At 42.0% G+C, this 20,103-nt stretch overlaps 1 protein-coding gene and 1 long non-coding RNA gene across 9 annotated transcripts in view; one reads left to right on the forward strand and one right to left on the reverse strand.

The window, feature by feature from the left end:
* The window catches only part of LOC130358495 (uncharacterized), a 28,181-nt gene extending 25,811 nt beyond the window's left edge, over nt 1-2,370 (forward strand). Inside the window, exon 3 of the long non-coding RNA XR_008889540.1 lies at nt 2,140-2,370. This is a non-coding gene — a long non-coding RNA (uncharacterized LOC130358495). The remainder of the gene's footprint in view (nt 1-2,139) is intronic.
* LNX2 (ligand of numb-protein X 2) overlaps nt 1-20,103 on the reverse strand; it is a 182,857-nt gene that overhangs the window by 128,348 nt on the left and 34,406 nt on the right. Inside the window, exon 1 of one of the 8 annotated variants that reach the window (XM_056561812.1) lies at nt 8,538-8,651. The exons of the other annotated variants lie outside the window; for them this stretch is intronic. The gene's annotated coding sequence lies outside the window, so the exon portion shown is untranslated. Of the gene's footprint in view, nt 1-8,537; nt 8,652-20,103 lie in introns of those variants that run through there. 8 annotated transcript variants of the gene reach the window in all.

Here is a 20,103-nt window from a genome sequence, read left to right on the forward strand (position 1 = left end):
GGTAATAGACAAAGCGAAAGATTCAATCTTACTCTGTTGTCTATGCTTCGAACCCTGTCGCCAGATTCCAAGAAAGACTGGAAGAACTCACTTGCCCAGGTAATACAAGCATAAAACTACACCAAAAGTGAAGCTACGGGGTATTCTCTATTTTTCCTACGGTTCGGGAGATCTCCAAGACTACCAATAGACAGTATGTTTCACACCCCAGTAACGGATAAATATAAGAATCACTCTGAGTATGTAAAAATGTGAACAGATTGGATGACTGAAGCCTATCAGGTTGCTTATCAGGTAGCTACCCAAGCTGTGCAAAGAGGAAAAGAACACTACGACAGAAAAATGTATGGAGTAGAACTCTCACCTGGCAGTAGAGTCCTTGTAAGAAACCTTACTGAAAGAGGAGGGCCAGGAAAACTGAGATCGTTCTGGGAAGACACTGTACATGTGGTCCTGAGAAAAAAATGTGAAGATAGCCCAGTGTATGAGGTAATGCCAGAAACTGGAAAAGGCCGAACCAGAATCCTACATCGCATCGTTATTGACTTGCAATTACTTACCTGTCGACCAAGGTCAACAGATACCTGACAGACCCCAAGCCAGAAGACAAGGTCAAGGTTCAAACACTCCTCAACCAGTGACACAGATATTGGAGGGAAAATCAGAAGGTGAATCGGACCTTGAACAAGAGCAATGGAGATCGTTCATACCTGAAACCCAAACAGATCACACTAGGGAAGACATAGAACTGAATCCGGAAGCAGCGGAGTTCTCCCCACGCTAGTTGGAAACAGGTGAGAAAAATGCAGAGGAAGCTACTGAGGACGAACCTGTGATTCAACCGAAACACACTACATGTCCATCAGAGAACACAGAAGAAGAAAACTCCTCACCAGAAAAATCCACAGAGACAGTTGACAGTGACGAAGGCGAGTTTGAAGACGCTTCATATGCTTTTCCGCTACTCAGGATACAGCCCAGCAGGAACAGGAGACAACCAAAAGTTCTGACTTACGACACTTTGGGTCAACCCAGTAGTGTTGCCAGGAATGCAGCAGTACAGATAATAGACGATGTTGATACATGACCAGTTTGCCCTATTTGGTACCTAAGTTCAGACTATTTTACTGAGGACTCAAAAAATTGTTATGTTCTGTGGTTAACAAAAGGAAATTTCTTGCACTCGTATTGCAGACATTCCAGGTAAAATAACTTTGAGTGATGGAACTAGGTAGAAGAGAAAGTCGACAACAACCAAAAGTAGAGAATTATAGTTGGTTATGCTGTATTGTATCAATAATGTACCATGGGTATTCCACCTTGTTAAAAGAGAAAAAAAAAAAGAAAAGAAAAGGACAGAAATAATAAGGTGTCCCCCTAGTTTTCCATTAACACTTGTCTTCACAATAACGTACACAAACCTGTGTTGAAGGGGTTTTACTAGTTGGCTAGAGGCCACAATATTCCACCAGGCTTCATAGCGCTGTGTGCCAGGTGGGAAACTCAAGTAACGATATTTCTACTTAACCTTGGCTTTCTATGGTTATTGGAAGATGAACACGAGAATATGGGTCTCATACTAGTCTGCATATGTCAGGGACGACATTTAATTTTGTGGGGAAGAGTGTAAGGTATGTCAAAAACAGGCACCCCCTAAAAATTAACTAATACATATTTATTACATGTCCAGCTTCAGCCATCTAGTATAGCTGTCATAATAGGAAAGTTAAAGGGGTACTCCGTTGTTCAGTGTTTGGAACAAACTGTCCTGAACGCTGGAGCCGACGCCGGGAGCTCGTGACGTCATAACCTTGCCCCCTCATGACGTCACGCCCCGCCCCCTCAATGCAAGTCTATGGGAGGGGGTGTGACGGCTGTTTGTTCCAAACACTGAGCAGCGGAGTACCCCTTTAAATCCATTGCAATTCTACTAAATCACCAGTAGATAGCAGTAGAGTGTCATATGACATAGTACTGCAAATAGCAGGGGGGAACTTAAATGTTGATCCTTTAGTTCCTGGCCAGACAGAATATGCTGTTACTATCCTGTCCACCAGACTGAAAGGCTATGATTTGTCATTGCAGAAAAATTGTTCAATAAAAATACTTCTGGTTTGACCCAGGCCACTCTCTTCGCAGGGAATCATTGACCATACTTTCAGCATATGTGCAACATTAGCAACAGGCAGGCAGCTGAAGCGGCGAAAGCGAGGTACAGATGAATGCAGATCATACTATTATTTGGAACCATGGATAAATCCTTACAGGAGCTGTAGACACAAAACAGCAGGAAATTTCTGATCAAGACTATTTGTAAAAAATTCATTCGTATTTCAGTTGCATTGAAGCAATAAAATAAATAAATACAAATATGCGCATATCCTGTAGGTGTCATAAAGTACCTCCTTGTAGTTATCTGCTTTAATGCCAGTTATTAATCACATTCAATTCTACAGCATTTTAGAGACGAGCGATAAAATGGTTGCAAACGTATACAGTACACATCCTACTTAAGATTTTCAAAACAGAAGAAACACATAAGTCAGACATCAAAATGACCTCTATTATAAGATGATGATATCACTCCAGGATGGCCGTGTGATGTCACACATCCCTCTTTCTCTATGAAGAACGGCACTAAAAGTGATTAATACAACAGCTCCTTCCTCGGAAAGTGAAAAGCAATAAGGTCACCGTGTTAACCTTCATCTGATCAACAAAGGCAGGATATGGAAATTGAATGGTTTACTGACCTCTCTGAAAGGATTATATCGATTTATATACATGGCAGAAGTAGCAGCCAGGAAATAAACAGATACTTCTGTAAGGAACACAATGTTGCCACGGCTAAATACGATACATACACCAATCGGCGGTAACATTAAAGTCACGGACAGGTGAATGTTATCTTGTGACAATGGCGCCTGCCAAGGGAACAAGTGAATAGTGAATTATTGGAGGCGATGTGTTGGAACAGTAAAATGGGCAAATGGAAAGAACTGAGAGACTTTGACAAGTATCAAATTGTGACGGCTAGAAGGCTGGGTAGGGAAGTGGTGTCAAACTGTTGCCCTCCAGATGTTGCCCTCCGGATGTTGCATGCTGGGAGTTGAAGTTGAAGTTTTGCAATATCTGGAGGGCCACAGTTTGACACCACCACTGGGGTAGGGGTATCTCCAAAATAGCAGATCTTGTGGGGGGGGGGGGTTGCAGTGGACCGGAAGTGTCGAACATGGGAGCCGAAGGCTCATCGAAGTGTGTAGGAAGTGAAGACAAGCCATAAGGTCTGCCCCCAAGAAGAGCTACTGTACTGTAGTATTGATTGCTGAAATAATGAATGATAGCTATTATAGGAAGGTGTCAGCTTGACGTGTATGAGGCAAGGTGGCCATAAACTAACCAAAGTGGTCATGTGGGTTTCTACAGTGGTCTTGTGAGCATTAGAATTGGACCATGGAGCGATGGAAGAAGGCAGCCTGGTCTGATGAATCACGTTTTCTTATACACTATAAGCCTCATTAACTAAGGCTTTTCCAAATAGATTTTGTAGTGTTTTTTTGTGTCGCACGTGTCATGTGCCAGAATTTCTGACAAAAAATTCAAAAAACCCTACTAAATCTCCACTTTACTCAGAAAACACTACAAATGGGTGTGACCATCAGGGGAAAGGGGTTTGTCTCAATGAAAAAACTACATTTTCTAAAGAAACCTACAAATTTACTAATGTTTCCACATAAAATGTGAAGGATTTGAGCTCTGGAAAACCTCCGTAGAGTGATGGGGTCTCATTCATCTGACATGACTGCCGGAGGTCCCTTATCTCAGGAATTGTGCTGTATTAACATACGTAAGGTTTTTACAAAACTTTTTATATTTATTTATTTATATATAATTAAAGGGGTACTCCAGTGCTTAGACATCTTATTCCCTATCCAAAGGATAGGGGATAAGATGCCTGATCGCGGGAGTCCCGCCGCTGGGGATCCCTGTGATCTTGCACACGGCACCCCGTTTATAATCAGTCCCCGAAGCGTGTTCGCTCCGGGTCTGATTACCGGCGACCACAGGGCCGACGGCGTGTGACGTCACACCTCCGCCCCTATGTGATGTCACGCTCCGCCCCTCAATGCCGCGTGCAAGATCACGGGGGTCCCCAGCAGGCATCTTATCCCCTATCCTTTGGATAGGGTATAAGATTTTTAAGCACCGGAGTACCCCTTTAAGAGAAGTGTCCTTTTTTTCAACTTGAGCCCCTGCCCCCCCAAATTGTTTGTGCACGTCACTGATTGACTTCCAAATTCCAAAGATATCAATCCAGTAGAGCGTCTGTCTGCTGCACTGGAGAAACAAGTCCGATCCACGGATGTTGGATGTAATGATGAACAGGAGAAAATCCTTTGTCGCTTTTTACTTGTCTAAACCTTGACTGAGAGTTATGTGGATGCCCAGGAATAACTAATGATTGGTGCCAGACACCACAGGACACCTTCACAGATCTTGTGAAGTCCAGACTTCGACGGGTCAGAGTGGTTTCTGCAGCATGAGAGGCAATATAAGGTAGTTTTATGGCTGATTATATACAATATACAATAGCCAGTATAAGAAAAGAGGTCCCTGGGTTCATCTATATCGCACAAACTGATGAGATTAATTCTATTCTGACAGTAAGATCAGCTCCCAACTATCCAAGACACTTACGTTCCTGACACAGAAGCAAGATGATTAAACTCTGCTAGAGATTTAATTTCCCATTCAGTATAAGAGCTTAATTCGTCTCCTGAGAGTCTTACATGGCCATGATGGAGACTTGTCAGTGATGTGGTATTGATCAGCAACAAGGACAGATACTTAACTTGCTGTAAATTTGGCTGCGGTGAAATACATTCAGCAAGGTGATATCTTGTGGTCAGTGCCCTGGAAATCGTACAATGAAACGAAAAAATAATGCTTGTTGGCTGAACCTTAGACATGCAAGTTATGGATGCCAGTGCCAGACAGCTCTCGTAATGGCTTACTGGTATCTCCCCAAAAATGCATCAGGCATTGGAAATCCAACATTCACTGTTGGGGGAAAGTCAGGAGGCCCACATACACATTAGATGGTCAACCAATCATGCCGTAACCAGTGGCAGTTGTACGGAACTGAACTTAGAATACCATAGGCATCTACGTATTTGGCTCTGTTCACATCTGTGTTGGAGGCTACTTTGCTGATTCTGCTCAGGAATTCCGCTACATTAATCTGATATTGGTGTGATGGGTTGACCCATTCCCAATGAGGAATTTCTGCGTTGTGGAAATTCTCCTGCCAAAAGTATGAACATGTTTATTCTCGTGGTGGAATTATGCGCAGACTGCATAGCCGTAAATGGTGACAGCACAACACCAATGAATTTTGGCGGCAGCCTCTTAGATGGAATATCCGACCCTCACATTCCAAGTTTTAAGCCTCGAAAACCCATTTCTTCAAGGAAACCATAGTCCATAACCATAGTCTAAAGCTCAAACACAACTAGACCTGGTCACAGATATCTACACTCCATCATGTCCTCATCTCACCACCCTTGTTACATCACCTTTTATCTGTGTTGTCTCCGATACTGGCTTGATAACTGGTTCATGAAGCTTTATTGAGATTTCTGTACTTTTTGTGTTACTTTACCTTTTCCTTGTACATTGTACAAGCTCCTATGTACAGGGACATCTCTTCTTTTGTGTGATTGTTTATATATGTAATTTTACTTGTCACAATTGTAATGCTTAGTGGAATATGTTTTATGTGATGTGTTTGATCAGAAGAACAAAATTACATGAAATTATTTATAGAAAATTATGTTCATAAATATGCATGACAATAACTGCATCTAAAATTCAGCTGGATAAATTAAAAAAAACACAATACAGTATGGAACTTGAAGGACCACGCAGAAGATATGCAGCTTTGTAGGGCTAGTAGTAGTTGCAGCAGGGGTAGTAGTAGCTGCAGAGACAACACCAGCAACAGTATGGAAAACGATGGACATTCACAAAATTGCGGAATTCTTTTGGGAAATTGCAAACAAATTTAAATCGATTCCTGTCTGCTATAGATCTTTATTCTACTGTAGCACAGATGATATTGTCAATTTGCATGCAAAGCATTTTTATATTGTAGGATATAGTAGAACTAAAGATTAGACTAGAAAAAAAGTTTTCTCAGTTTATCACATTGTACTAGGTTGTAGTCAAACAGGACGTGTAAGAATTGTCGAGGTTTTGTTGTTAAATTCTTTTTTTCATGTGTAAATTGCTACAAAAAAAAAAAACGAGAAAAAAAAACTTTTAACATCTTCACATCAGCCTCAATCCGCTGCAACATATAACCGAGCAACATCTCAATTTACCGACCACGTCTCCTTTTCAGCCTCCGGCAGACAAATCTCCGTGTTTCATACCTGCCAAAGGGCATGAATAATTTAATGTGAGGCTTATAGAATCCTCCACCTTCATGTGAAAGCGGGATGTCACGATGAGACAAAAGTTTTCTCTTTATTCTTCTCCAACAAGGATAGAAATGTGGCCAATGCAGCTGGTGACTACATTGAATGGCAACTGCTCCCTAGAGAAAAAAACGTGTATGCCTTTCCTTGCCTCCACCTGTCCTTCTCCATCAGACTCCTGGGGAGATGGACATGTAGGATTATCTTAACCTACTGGAGATGCCAGGGATTCAGATTTATTCACTTGATGCTTGTTTCCTGAATAAGATCAGGTCTTGCTAGGGAAGGAGGGTGGGGGTGGGGGGGAGTCTAGGAAGTGAGAAAGCATCCAACTTCTCATGCCTGGAAAAGACTTTCTGGGGAATTTTGCCGGAATAATAGCAAATCACACAAAATACTTGAATAATGAAGATCATAAATCCCCAGTACCAAAAACAAACATAAAAAAAACATGGTATGATACAGTTCTCTACCGAGGATTCGTGTCTAGTGTGTACGTGAGCAGCTTACAAGGCAGGATTCCATTAGTACACAATTGGATTAAAGAGAAATGACACCTTGTATTGGAAAAGTTAGTGTCTTAGAAATGATGGTTCATTATGTATAATGGCAGGGATACAAACCCTATAATAAACTGCTGAATGGATGAGCATATTTATGGTTTCTTTTACCGCCTCTTGTGCGCACAGTCTTGTTTCATATAGAGGGGGTTACGGCACAAACCTTGTTCTTACAGATGTCGACAATCTAGTCTAAATCTAGATATCTGCAGAATAGGGGGATAAATGTCTGATCGGTGGGGGCAGAGATTAGATCTGCAGAACTCGTCCTGTGCCCGTGCTCCATGCATTCTCTATGGGAGCACCCTAAAGACATCAGAGCTGTACTCAGGATCCACGGCGCTCTCATAGACAGTGCATGGAGTGAATGCCGAAACGCCCCTCCACGCACAAAGAGAGATCTGGAAATCGGACCTCTAACAATCAGACACTTATTTCCGATCCTGCAGATAGGGGTTAAGTTTTAAAGTAGTGGAGTTCCCCTTTAGCCCACAGGATTAGTGGCGGGAGTTAGCATACATAGTAAACAGAATTGTACGGCCTTCAACAATAGTCTGGTCAATTGAGAAGTCTATATCTCTTGCAGGTTTTATACACTGAGGATGATCTACAAGTTGAGTATTGTATGTAGAAAAGGATAAAAAAAAATCTAAGTCATCAAACAAAAAATTCAGAAAAACAGATAATTTACTTTAAAGAAGTATTCCAACTTAAAGTATTCCAGCTCTGCCCCTAGACATTTTATCCCCTATCCAAAGGATAGGGGATAAGATGTCTGATCGCAGGGATTCTACTGCTGGGGACCCCGACGATCTCGGCTGCGGCACCCCAGACATCCGGATGACTGGCGATACGGGGTGGAGGCTCGTGACGTCGCGGTCACGTCCCGCTCATAATTTCACGGCCACACTCCCTCAATGCAAGTCTATTGGAGGCGTGTGACGTCCATCCCGCCCCCTCCCTTGGACTTGCATTGAGGGGGCATGGCCATGATGTCATGAGCGGGGCGTAGCCATGACATCACGAGTCTCTGGCACTGCCTCCTCCGCTCTAAACGAATGCCGAGTGCAGCAGGGAGATCGCGGGGGTCCCGCCCCTGCGGCGGGACCCCCACAATCAGACATCTTATCACTTATCCTTTGTATAGGAGATAAGATTTCTAGGGGTGGAGTACCCCTTTAAATTAACTAATCTCCTATCCATAAGATAGGGGAAAAATGTGAGGAGGGTGGCATGGTTGGGGTCATTAGCGGTTGGAACATCACTCTGACTCCTTTATTTTAAATGGGGCAACAGGTGGGCATGCACACTGCCATTCCTTTAATTGTCTATGGACCTGCCACTTGGCTATTTGCCAGGACTCTATAGACAATTAATGGAGTGAATACCTCTTTAACAATCTGTGTGATCCTTGGTATCAAGGCGTAATGATAGTAAATCTACAGACAATTCCTTAAAAATAAAATCTATATATAGTACAAAAGAAGAGCTAGTTCACCTTTCATATGAACTGACACAGATCTTCAAACAAAGACAGAGAGCTGGCAGGATGGATTGATCATAGCGCACCGTACATGGTAAAGAGGAGGACACACTGCACTGACAACCAGTCCTAACAAGTGAACAAAATAGGAACATGGTCAAAAAGAAAAAAACAAACTGGAATCACAGCAGGATCCTCAGAATGCACAACAAAACGCGGTCGTGTCATATATTCCATGGTATTATTTACTGCGCGTTCGGTGCCAGTTATTGGAGACGACACATTAAGGAATGAAGAGGTGCTGTATTTTTTCTGGATGGATGTAATAAAGTGCTCCTGTGTTACTTTAACCTCACCGCAGGCATCCGCCAAGCTGTGTGTGACAGTGGAAATTGCATTTATGCTTTCTATCCTTTACACAACTTTATTAAATACAGCTGTAGCTGCGGTTCACTGTACAACTCCACATGTAATAACAATGAATACAGGAGTGCTGCGTCTATATGCAGTAATGTGTGAGGAAATGGAGCTTTTACTTCTCGCTTGACGTCTGAGGATGTTAAAGGGCAAATAAATAAAGAGAGATTAGATTTATGGTAAAATGCATAATGGAACATTCTTATCATGAACACGGAGATGTCTAACAACAGAATATGTTTTACAGTGGGTCTATATATCATCTGTATTACATCTTTGTATATAAAATCTATCTATATATCTATCTATTATCTATTATCTATCTATCTATCTCCTATCTATCTCCTATCTATCTATCTATCTCCTATCTATCTATCTCCTATCTATCTATCTATCTATCTATCTATCTATCTAACTATCTCATATCTATCTATATATCTATATATCTATCTATATATCTATCTATCTCATATCTATCTATCTAACTATATCATATCTATCTCTCTCACATATATCTATCTCATATCTATCTATCAATCTATCTCACATCTATCTATTTCTATCTCATATCTATCTATCTATCTATCTATCTATCTCATATCTATCTATCTATCTATCTCATATCTATCTCATATCTATCTCATATCTATCTATCTATCTCATATCTATCTATCTATCTATCTATCTCATATCTATCTATCTATCATCTATCTATCTCATATCTATCTATCTATCTCATATCCATCTATCTATCTCATATCTATCTATCTCATATCCAGGGCCCCCATCAGGGGGTACAACCCATACACCTGTATGGGGCCCGGAGTTTCAGGAGGCCCGGACGTCCCTGGACCTTTTTTTAAATATATATATATTTTTTTTTTACTGACTGTCACTCACTGACCGCTTGGTGCCCGCAAGGACTATGACTGGGCCTCTTAGTCCGGGGGGGGCCGCACATTTCTATTAAATTACCTATTTCTAGGGCGAGGGCCCCTTAAAAATCATGACAGGCCAGGGGCTGATGGGAGCAGAGACATCACATGCCCCGCGCCGGCACACCCCCTCCATGTATCTCTATGGGGTACATGGAGGGGCATGTCGGCCGGCGCTCCGTGCGGGATACAGCATGCCCCCCTTCAAGCCGACTGCCTGGTCCCCGTGTAGGAGATAGCGAGATGGGGGACCACGGTTTTAGGTCGGGTGGAAAACCGCATACGGGGCAAAAATGAGCCGACCGGAGTCAGGGTTTCACTCCGGTCGGTTCATTGAAATGAATTACATACGGGCGCATACGGCAGGGATACGGGAGCGCATGGTTTTAGCTCCCCCCAGCCGTATGCGGTCCGGTATGGCTGAAAACGTGGTGTGAACCCAGCCTCATCTGGGTAGTCTCCAGCAAACAGAAGCCTAAACAGGAGAGACTAATAAGTGGGTGATGCTGACCTACCGTCAAAATCACTTTGTTTTATGAAGATTTGAAAGTAAATTAAATATTTACAGCATTTTTTTTTTATTTTTACTGCATTTTGGCTGTTTTCAAAATTGTGGTAAAATTAATATCTTTTTACTGTAATTTACACAATTTCAGTAAAATATCACTTTTTTACCACGATGTTGGGAAAATCACGGCAAAAACTGAATAACCACAACAGAAAAAAACACAATGTGGTTTATTTACAAAGAGTGGAGTGTGGTTTTCTTTGTGGGTTTTGATTTCCCACTGGTATTTTACCAAGGTATTTACTAAGGTTTCCCTACATTTTACACTTTTCCCTATGTTTTGCTTTTTTTTTACAACTGTTCTGATCCGTCTGGTTTTCCTCAGCTTAAATCCACCACATTTTCTGTGGAAACCTTAGTAAATATTTTGGGATTTTTCAAAACTGTCGGAGCCATGCCCCTTTTGTTGGGACCACGCCCACTTTATCCAATGGTCACGCCCCCTTTTCCGTTTTTTCTTGTAAAATGGAGGGTTTTGTTTTTTTGGTGCAAAAGGGATGTGCGACACAATTTGGTTGCAAAACCCGACAAAAAAGAGTCGGGATCACGTTAGTAAATGAACCCCAATGTGTGAACACAGCCCCAGGAGAGGTGTATATTTACTATAAATTCTGATGTCATAAATATAGTAGCAGCGATGTACAGCGATGTAACTACTATATATCCTGATTCCATAAAAAATAGCAGCAGTATACAGATAGAGTTGGAGGGGAGGTGTATAACTACAATATATATCCCGATTATATAGCGATAGCAACAGCATTATACAGATAGAGCTGGAGGGGAGCTGTATAAAAATTATATGTAACAGGATCCAATATAAATAGCAGCAGCAGTATACAGATAGAGCTGGAGCGGAGAGGTGTATAACTACTTTATATTCTGAGCTCATAGAAATAGCAGCAGTACACAAATCTGGGAGGGGGGGGGGGTCTAGGAGCTAGCATGTCATCCTGTAGTGCACAGGTAGTCAGCTGACCCTGGACAGACCACTTCCTATGACACGTTAAGCATGGTAAATTTGTGAGACTGACTGGTGATCACATGACAAAATTAGAGTAATAAAACACATAGATGCAACTGTGCTGGAATAAAACAAATGGTGATGTACGATTAGTAATGGTGAGTGTGCATGATATCGACATAAAAACCCTGCTCCTTTAAGTGGTCGCTTGAACCATGCGGTTTGTATGAATCAAAGATGCAGCCATAATAACAAGGCTAAGATGAAGTCACATGACGGCCGTAATAACCGCTACTTACATCAGAAGTAGAAAACCAAAGTATCACTGTGGCTGTGGAGTGCGCTGCGTCCGTAAACATCGCCATCAATACTAATGACATCCATGTATCTTCAGAGGCTCAGCCATTCCCTCCATTACACCTGGAGGTGATATCATTTACTGTGAGCACAAAACATACGGCTGTGACATCCGCCATAAGTACAGGCACCAACTCTTCTCATCAATATCCTTTACTGCATTTTAACAAATAGGTAGAATATATCATGAAAATTCATGGATCGCCTTTAACCCCTTAAAGGGTATTCCGCTTTATACATCTAATCCCCTATTCAAAGGATAGAGGATAAAAAGTATGATCGCAGGGGTCCCGTGGCGTGACGTCACTAGGGGGTGTGGCCGTGACGTCATGTCCCCATCTCGGAGGCAGCGCCTGTCACAGCATGCCGGGGGCTGCACCGAGATCACGGGGTCCCCAGCAGCGGAACCCCTGCAATCATACATCTTATCCCCTATCCTTTGGATAGGGAATTAGATGTTTAAAGCCGGAATACCCCTTAATGGTCTATTCACATGTACAGTATTCTGCGCAGATTTGATGAGCAGGATTTTCTGCTGCAGATTTCAATGTAAACTGAACACAGCTTGAAATCCTGCGCATCAAATCTGCACAGAATACTGTACTTGTGAATAGACCATTAGGGATGCAGGAATTTTCCATTGTTGCGTTTTCATTTTTTCCTCCTTGCCTTTTAGCCTTAATTTTCTTCTTGTTTTGCGCTAATTGTACTTTGTAATGACATCACAAATTTTTTCCACAAATCTACCACTAAACAAAAAAATTGTTATTGTTATTATTATTATTGTAATTGTAGTTATTTGTGGGGGCAAAAGTGACAAAAAACGCACCACAATTTTGGGGGCTATTTATCAAAACCTGTGCAGAGAAACAGTCGACAGCAACTCTGGACTTTAATTTTTTTAAGTTTATGACATTCACCATAAGGTTTCATTTATGTTATATTTTAATAGTTCGGACATTTCTGAACGTGTTAATACCAAGTATGTTTATGTTTATTTTTGTTTACATTATACTGTTGGAAAAATGGGAAAAAGGGGAGGGGATTTAAACTTTTATTAGGGGAGAACTTAAAAGAGTACTCTAGCGCTGACTACTTCTCCTCTGTTGTGCCCGGGCTGAAAAAAAATTGATAATAAACTTTTTTTCACTCACCTTCCTGCATTCCCCTGAAGCGCTGCTACAGCTGATCGGTCCTCCGGTCCCGTCTTCTTCCTTCTTCCTGTGCACGGATCGTCACACGGCGCTCTGCCTATCACCGGTCGAGGCGGGACATCACTGCAGCCAGTGATAGGGTGAGTGCCGTGTGACCATCCGTGCACAGGAAGAAGACGGGACCGGAGGACCGATCAGCTGTAGCAGCGCTCCGGGGAATGCAGGAAGGTGAATGAAAGTTTATTTTCTTTTTTCTTTTTTTCAGTCCGGGCACAACAGAGGAGAAAAAGTCAGCACTAGAGTACTCTTTTAATCACATTTGTTAATATTTTTTGTAAAAAAAAATTTTATACTATTTTTAAGTCCACATAGGGGACTATTACCTGCAATCTTTCGATTATAAACACTGAGCAAGGCTATGCATTGGCATGACATTGATCAATGTTATTGGCGTTCTCCTTTTCAAGTCTGCTTGCATACTTGGAGAGCTGATCCAATGGACGCAAAGGAAAGGCAGGTAAGGACCCTCCGGTTGTCAAATTAGCTGATCGGGACCCCATGATTTCGCGATCAGCCCCCTGAACAGACTTTCAACTTAATTTTGCCGCTTTTAGGCTCCACAATCAAATTTGATTGCATTGTCTAAAGGGGTAACGCCGGGCATCAGCCTAATCGGTGATGTCCAGCATTACATGTGGGTCCCAGCTGCTAATAGCAGCCGAGACCCACCGTGCATGAAGCTCACCTCGAACAGCAGGCACAGGGTGTACATGTCCACCCTTCCTCCTTAAGAGGTTGAATAAATAAAGACTCTATTTTTTGGGGGGCTTTTGATTACGGGGGACAGTGACTTTTATGGTTCTATGGTGATCTAAGTTCACTTCAGGAGAGGCATGGCAGCTCCAGGTTCCTAGACTAAAAAAGTGTCGGCTTCCCCTGCCCGATTCCTCAGCCATAGAGTCCACAATTGATCAGACTGTGCAGTTAAAGACACAAAACATATGTTCTCTAGGAGGTAAACTGTACCATCAGCAGCATTTCAAAGCTACAAATGCACATGACAGGTGGAAGCCACAAGGTCCATGTCTTAATGCGCTTTACTGGTTTCCATTAGATAAAGGGAATCAATTACTTGTTTGGCAGGTTCCCCCTCCGGTAATCTTGCCATTGATAATCCATATAGCCGGCTTTCCAATGCTGGTAGATTCACTGCTGAATGGGGGATAAACATTTACATCAATAAAGAATAATGCAGAGTCCAGCTGATGTAGGCAAAATGTAATGTACCTGAGGTAATACGTCTTAGCACTGTAAAAACAAAAGCCTCCCAGTCAACATGAAGGTCATGAACGTTACAGCGCACAATACTTGTGGTAGACTATTGATCACTTATACTTTTACATATAGCAAAATGATTGGACAGACTTTAATGGAATTATCACATGAAAATCTATGGTAGAAGGAATATGGTTTATGGGTACGTTCACACGTGCATGTTTAGCTGCAGATTTTTTTTAACAGCAGATTTTCTGCTTAAGAATTTCTGTTGGAACCGACACATTCACACTACGGAATGTCCGACCTTAAAAAAATACAGGACATGCACTGTCACCATTAACAGCTATACATATCCGAGAGAGTTAACATGTCCGTAATTTGATTTTCCATGGCAGAAATATATCTGTGTGCACAGTGCAGCAGAATCCCACTTAAAATAATGGGAGGCTGCTGCACCAGAATTTCCAAGTGTAATTTCTAAGCAGAATTCTGCATGGACATATCATAGTGTCAATGCGCCCTAAGGGGGACAATCACAGTTTAGAATTTTTCGACATGAGGAATTCCTCTCCGAAATACCTGTGCAGCAGCCTCCGATTGTCTTTAATGGGATTCTGCTTCACCGTGCACACTGCTGAATTTCCGCCGTGGAAACTCAAATTTCGGATTCCGAGAATGATCACGTACATGTTCATTCTTTTGGTGGAACCCGCTCGGATATGCATTGTCGTATATGAAGACGGTCCAAGCCGTCCACAATTGCCACATAACACAAGAAAATAAGTCATTAAAGGGGTACTCCAGTGGAAAACTTTTTTTTTTTAAATCAACTGGTGCCAGAAAGTTAAACAGATTTGTAAATTACTTGTGTTAAAAAATCCTTCCAGTACTTATTAGCTGCTGAATTCTACAGAGGAAATTCTTTTCTTTTTGGAACACAGAGCTCTCTGCTAACATCACGAGCCAAACATATGAAGCTCTGGACAGTTCCTAAAATGGACACAGATGTCAGCAGAGAGCACTGTGTTTCAAAAAGAAAAGAATTTCCTCTGTAGTATTCAGCAGCTAATAAGTACTGGAAGGATTAAGTTTTTTTTAATAGAAGTAATTTACAAATCTGTTCAAAGGGGTACTCTGCCCCTGGCATCTTATCCCCTATCCAAAGGATAGGGGATAAGATGTTAGATCGCCGCGGTCCCGCTGCTGGGGACCCCGGGGATCGCCGCTGCGGCACCCCGCCATCATTGCTGCACAGAGCGAGTTCGCTCTGTGCGTAATGACGGACGATACAGGGGCTGGAGCAGCGTGACGTCATGGCTCCGCCCCTCATGACATCACGGCCCGTCCCCTTAATGCAAGTCTATGTCAGGGGGCGTGACGACCGCCATGCCCCCTCCCATAGACTTGTATTGAAAGGGGCGGACCGTGACGTCACGAGGGGCGGAGCCGTGACGTAACGATGCTCCGGCCCCTGTATTGCCCGACATTACGTGCAGAGCGATCTCGCTCTGCGCAGTAATGATAGCGGGGTGCTGCAGCAGCGATCACCGGGGTCCTCAGCAGTGGGACCCTGGCAATCTGACATCTTATCCCGTATCCTTTGGATAGGTGATAAGATGTCTAGGGGTGGAGTACCCCTTTAACTTTCTGGCACCAGTTGATTTAAAAAAAAAAAAAAGTTTTCCACCGGAGTACCCCTTTAAAGGGGTACTCTGGGAAAACAGAAACTTATCCCCTATCCAGTGATGTCTGATCACAGGGGAGTGAACGCTGAAACCCCCTGTGATCTTCTGTATGGGGGCCTGCTACTCACCCATCCCAAACCTTCTGAGATGAGCGCCCGCCCGCCCAGTCAATCGATGGCTGAGACTGGACCCCCATCTCAGCCAATGATTGGCTGAGCGAGCTGTTACCTTCACTTGTCTCTGAGGGAGGGGGGCCGGAGCTCGCCGAGGACTGGTAAAAAGCGGAGAAAAATTTGTGATTATACTATATTAGTAAATGATATATGTAGAGATGAGCGAATTTACAGTAAATTCGATTCGTCACGAACTTCTCGGCTCGGCAGTTGATGACTTTTCCTGCATAAATTAGTTCAGCTTTCAGGTGCTCCGGTGGGCTGGAAAAGATGGATACAGTCCTAGGAAAGCACCTGAAAGCTGAACTAATTTATGCAGGATGTCATCAACTGCCGAGCCGAGAAGTTCGTGACGAATCGAATTTTCTGTAAATTCGCTCATCTCTAGATATATGTTCAGGTGATAGATTTATTTGAATACAATTTTCTGATACTGGAATAACTCTTTCATGTTAATGGCGGCACAAGTGTAGCTTGCAGTGCTAGGTTGTTTACATACATCCCATTAACCTTTACAGGAGTAATGTCCCCCTTTAATTGCTTTTAATATTCTATTTACTATCCGGAATATTAATGAACGCCCATATCATATACCTCGGCTGCTAACTGTATATGGGGGTCCCATCATGCCACGTTTAGTCCTATTCAGTTACCCCACAGATGCACTAGTCAGTGACAAGACTGGGTTTGACCAGTGATTCCCAACCAGGGTGCCTCCGGCTGTTGCAAAACTACAACTCCCAGCATGCCCGGACAGCCTTTGGCTGTCCGGGCATGCTGAGAGTTGTAGATTTGCAACAGCTGGAGGCACCCTGTTGGGAAATACTGGGTTATATAATCTCATTTTGCAGTGATTTACTACATAAGAAAATTGTCTCACGACTTTTTTTTTATAATGTTATTGCACATTTATTGCATTTCGTCTTTAACTAAAACCGGTCAACCTGTTACTGCGCGCCTGCGACAAACTACGCACAAATGTTCTAAAGGACTCACCACCCACTGCCCAGAGAGAGATGATTGGAATACAATAAAGGATGTAGGATCATACAGCTGTCCACAATACAGTACAATACATGAAGGGGATAATGTGCCCGGCTGTATGATCCTTTATGTGAACACTGATTGATTAGACTGCAGTGATGGAGCTTGAAGAACGTCATTCCATCTATCTCCTGGGCACTCTAGTCCGCAGCGGGGAGTCCTTATGAGCATTAGAATAAAATCACATCATGTCTGTCTTCACATTTGGCATGTGTGTAGGGGAAAAGAAGGGTTTTTTCACAAACTTACAGTAAATTCGATTCGTCACGGACTTCTCGGCTCGGTGGTTGCTGACTTTTCCTGCATAAATTAGTTCAGCTTTCAGGTGCTCCGGTGGTCTGGAAAAGGTAAATACAGTCCTAGGAAAGAGTCTTCTAGGACTGTATCCACCTTTTCCAGCCCACCGGAGCACCTGAAGGCTGAACTAATTTATGCAGGAAAAGTCATCAACTGCCGAGCTGAGAAGTTTGTGACGAATCGAATTTACTGTAAGTTCGCTCATCTCTAGTTGTGAGATATATATATATATATATATATATATATATATATATATATATATATATATGGAAATTGAGGTTCAGGCTCAATGAATATTGGATGATGATATGTTTATTAGAATAAAATATATATGATAATTAAAGTGTGTGCTGATGGTACCCACCATCTGAACTATTGGATCAATTTCTTAAAATATCTCTATTTTTTTTCAGCTGGCTTATCGGACACTGTGGATAATTTTGGCTGTTTTATCGGATACTGTGGACACACTTATATTTTTTTTTACATTTTATGAATTTTACTAATACCTGTTAATATTAGTTACAATTGCCGTATTATATTTGTATATTTATTGTGAATTTTATTGTGTATTTGCTGACCCACAAGGGCCCTGTGAGGTTCGGCACACACTTTAATTATTATATATATATATCAGGACAGGCCAGGGATCTGTGTGACTGTAGTAAACTGCACGTGCATGCGTAGTTTACTCTCGGACATCGCGGCCGCTCTCTGCCTACCTCAAGGAGCAGAGGAGCGGCTGCTATGTCTGTGAGTAAAAACTGAAATCCACTCTACTACACCATCAAAAACCATTTAAAAGTCCCTTTAGATGGCGCTATCAGCTTTGTCAGCGCCAATCCAAAGGGGTATTAGCCAGCTGTTGGGATTGCCGCATGCTGACTATTAGTGACGGCTCCCACTGGAGGCGGACATGTCAAGCCCGCACTATTCCTCATTAACAGCACCTTGATTTGTATACACGTCATGGGTTGTTAAAGGGACACTGTCATTAACGCCTTAACCACAATGGACGTAAATGTACGTCATGGTGACGTGGTACTTAACGCACCATGACGTACATTTACGCGCCGACATGATCGCGAGCACCGGAGCGATCAGCAGCCAGGGACCCGCCGGTAATGGCGCACATCCGCGATCGCGCGGATGTCCGCCATTAACCCCTCCGATGCCGTGATCAATACAGATCACGGCATCTGCGGCAATGCGGTACTTTGAACGGATGATCGGATCGCCCGCGGTGCTGCCGCGGGGATCCGATCATCCAGCATGGCGGCCGGAGGTCCCCTCACCTTGCTCCGGCCGTCTCCGGGGGTCTTCTGCTCTGGTCTGAGATCGAGCAGACCAGAGCAGAAGATCACTGATAATACTGAGCAGTGCTGTGTCCTATACATAGCACTGCACAGTATTAGCAATCAAGTGATTACAATGAATAGTCCCCTATGGGGACACAAAAAGTGTAACAAAAAATTTTATGTAAAATAAAAAAGTAAAAAAATTTGAAAAATCCCCTCCCCCAATAAAAAGTAAAATGTCCGTTTTTCCCATTTTACCCCCAAAAAAGTGTAAAAAAATAATAAATACACATATTTGGTATCGCCGCGTGTGTAAAAGTCTGAACTATTAAAATATATTGTTAATCATCCCGTACGGAGAACGGCGTAAATGTAAAAAAAAATTTAAAAAAGTCCAAAATTAATGCTTTTTTGTCACATTTTATTCTAAAAAAAATGTATTAAAAATTAATAAAAAGTAAAACCCAAGCAAAAATGATACTGATAAAAACTACAGATCATGGCGCAAAAAATGAGCACTCATATCGCCCCATATACGGAAAAATGAGAAACTTATAGGTAGTCAAATTAGGGCAATTTCAAACATACTAATTTTGTTAAAATGGTTTGAGATTTTTTTTTAAGCGGTACAATTATAAAAAAAGCATATAACATGGGTATCATTTTAATCATATTGACCCACAGAATAAAGAAAACATGTCATTTTTGCCGGAATGTGTACAGCGTGAAAACAAAACCTTCCAAAATTTGCTAAATTGCGTTTTTCTTTTCAATTTTCCCACATAAATAATATTTGTTTGGTTGCGCCGTACATTTTATGGTAAGATAAGTGATGTAATTACAAAGTACAATTGGTGACACAAAAAACAAGCCCTCATATGGGCCTGTGGATGGAAATATAAGAGAGTTATGATTTTTTGAAGGCGAGGAGGAAAAAAACGAAAATGTAAAAATAAAATTGGTCTGGTCCTTAACCCCTTAAGGACCAGGCCATTTTACACCTTAGGACCAGAGCGTTTTTTGCACATCTGACCACTGTCACTTTAAACATTAATAACTCTGGAATGCTTTTAGTTATCAATCTGATTCCGAGATTGTTTTTTCGTGACATATTCTATTTTAACATAGTGGTAAAATTTTGTGGTAACTTGCATCCTTTCTTGGTGAAAAATCCCAAAATTTGATGAAAAATTTGAAAATTTTGCATTTTTCTAACTTTGAAGCTCTCTGCTTGTAAGGAAAATGGATATTCAAAATATTTTTTTATTTTATTCACATTTCCAATATGTCTACTTTATGTTTGCATCATAAAATTGACGTGTTTTTACTTTTGGAAGACACCAGAGGGCTTCAAAGTTCAGCAGCAATTTTCCAATTTTTCACCAAATTTTGAACCTTGCTTTTTTTCAGA

Source organism: Hyla sarda, chromosome 2 (assembly GCF_029499605.1).
Source record: "Hyla sarda isolate aHylSar1 chromosome 2, aHylSar1.hap1, whole genome shotgun sequence".
Lineage (NCBI taxonomy): Eukaryota > Metazoa > Chordata > Amphibia > Anura > Hylidae > Hyla > Hyla sarda.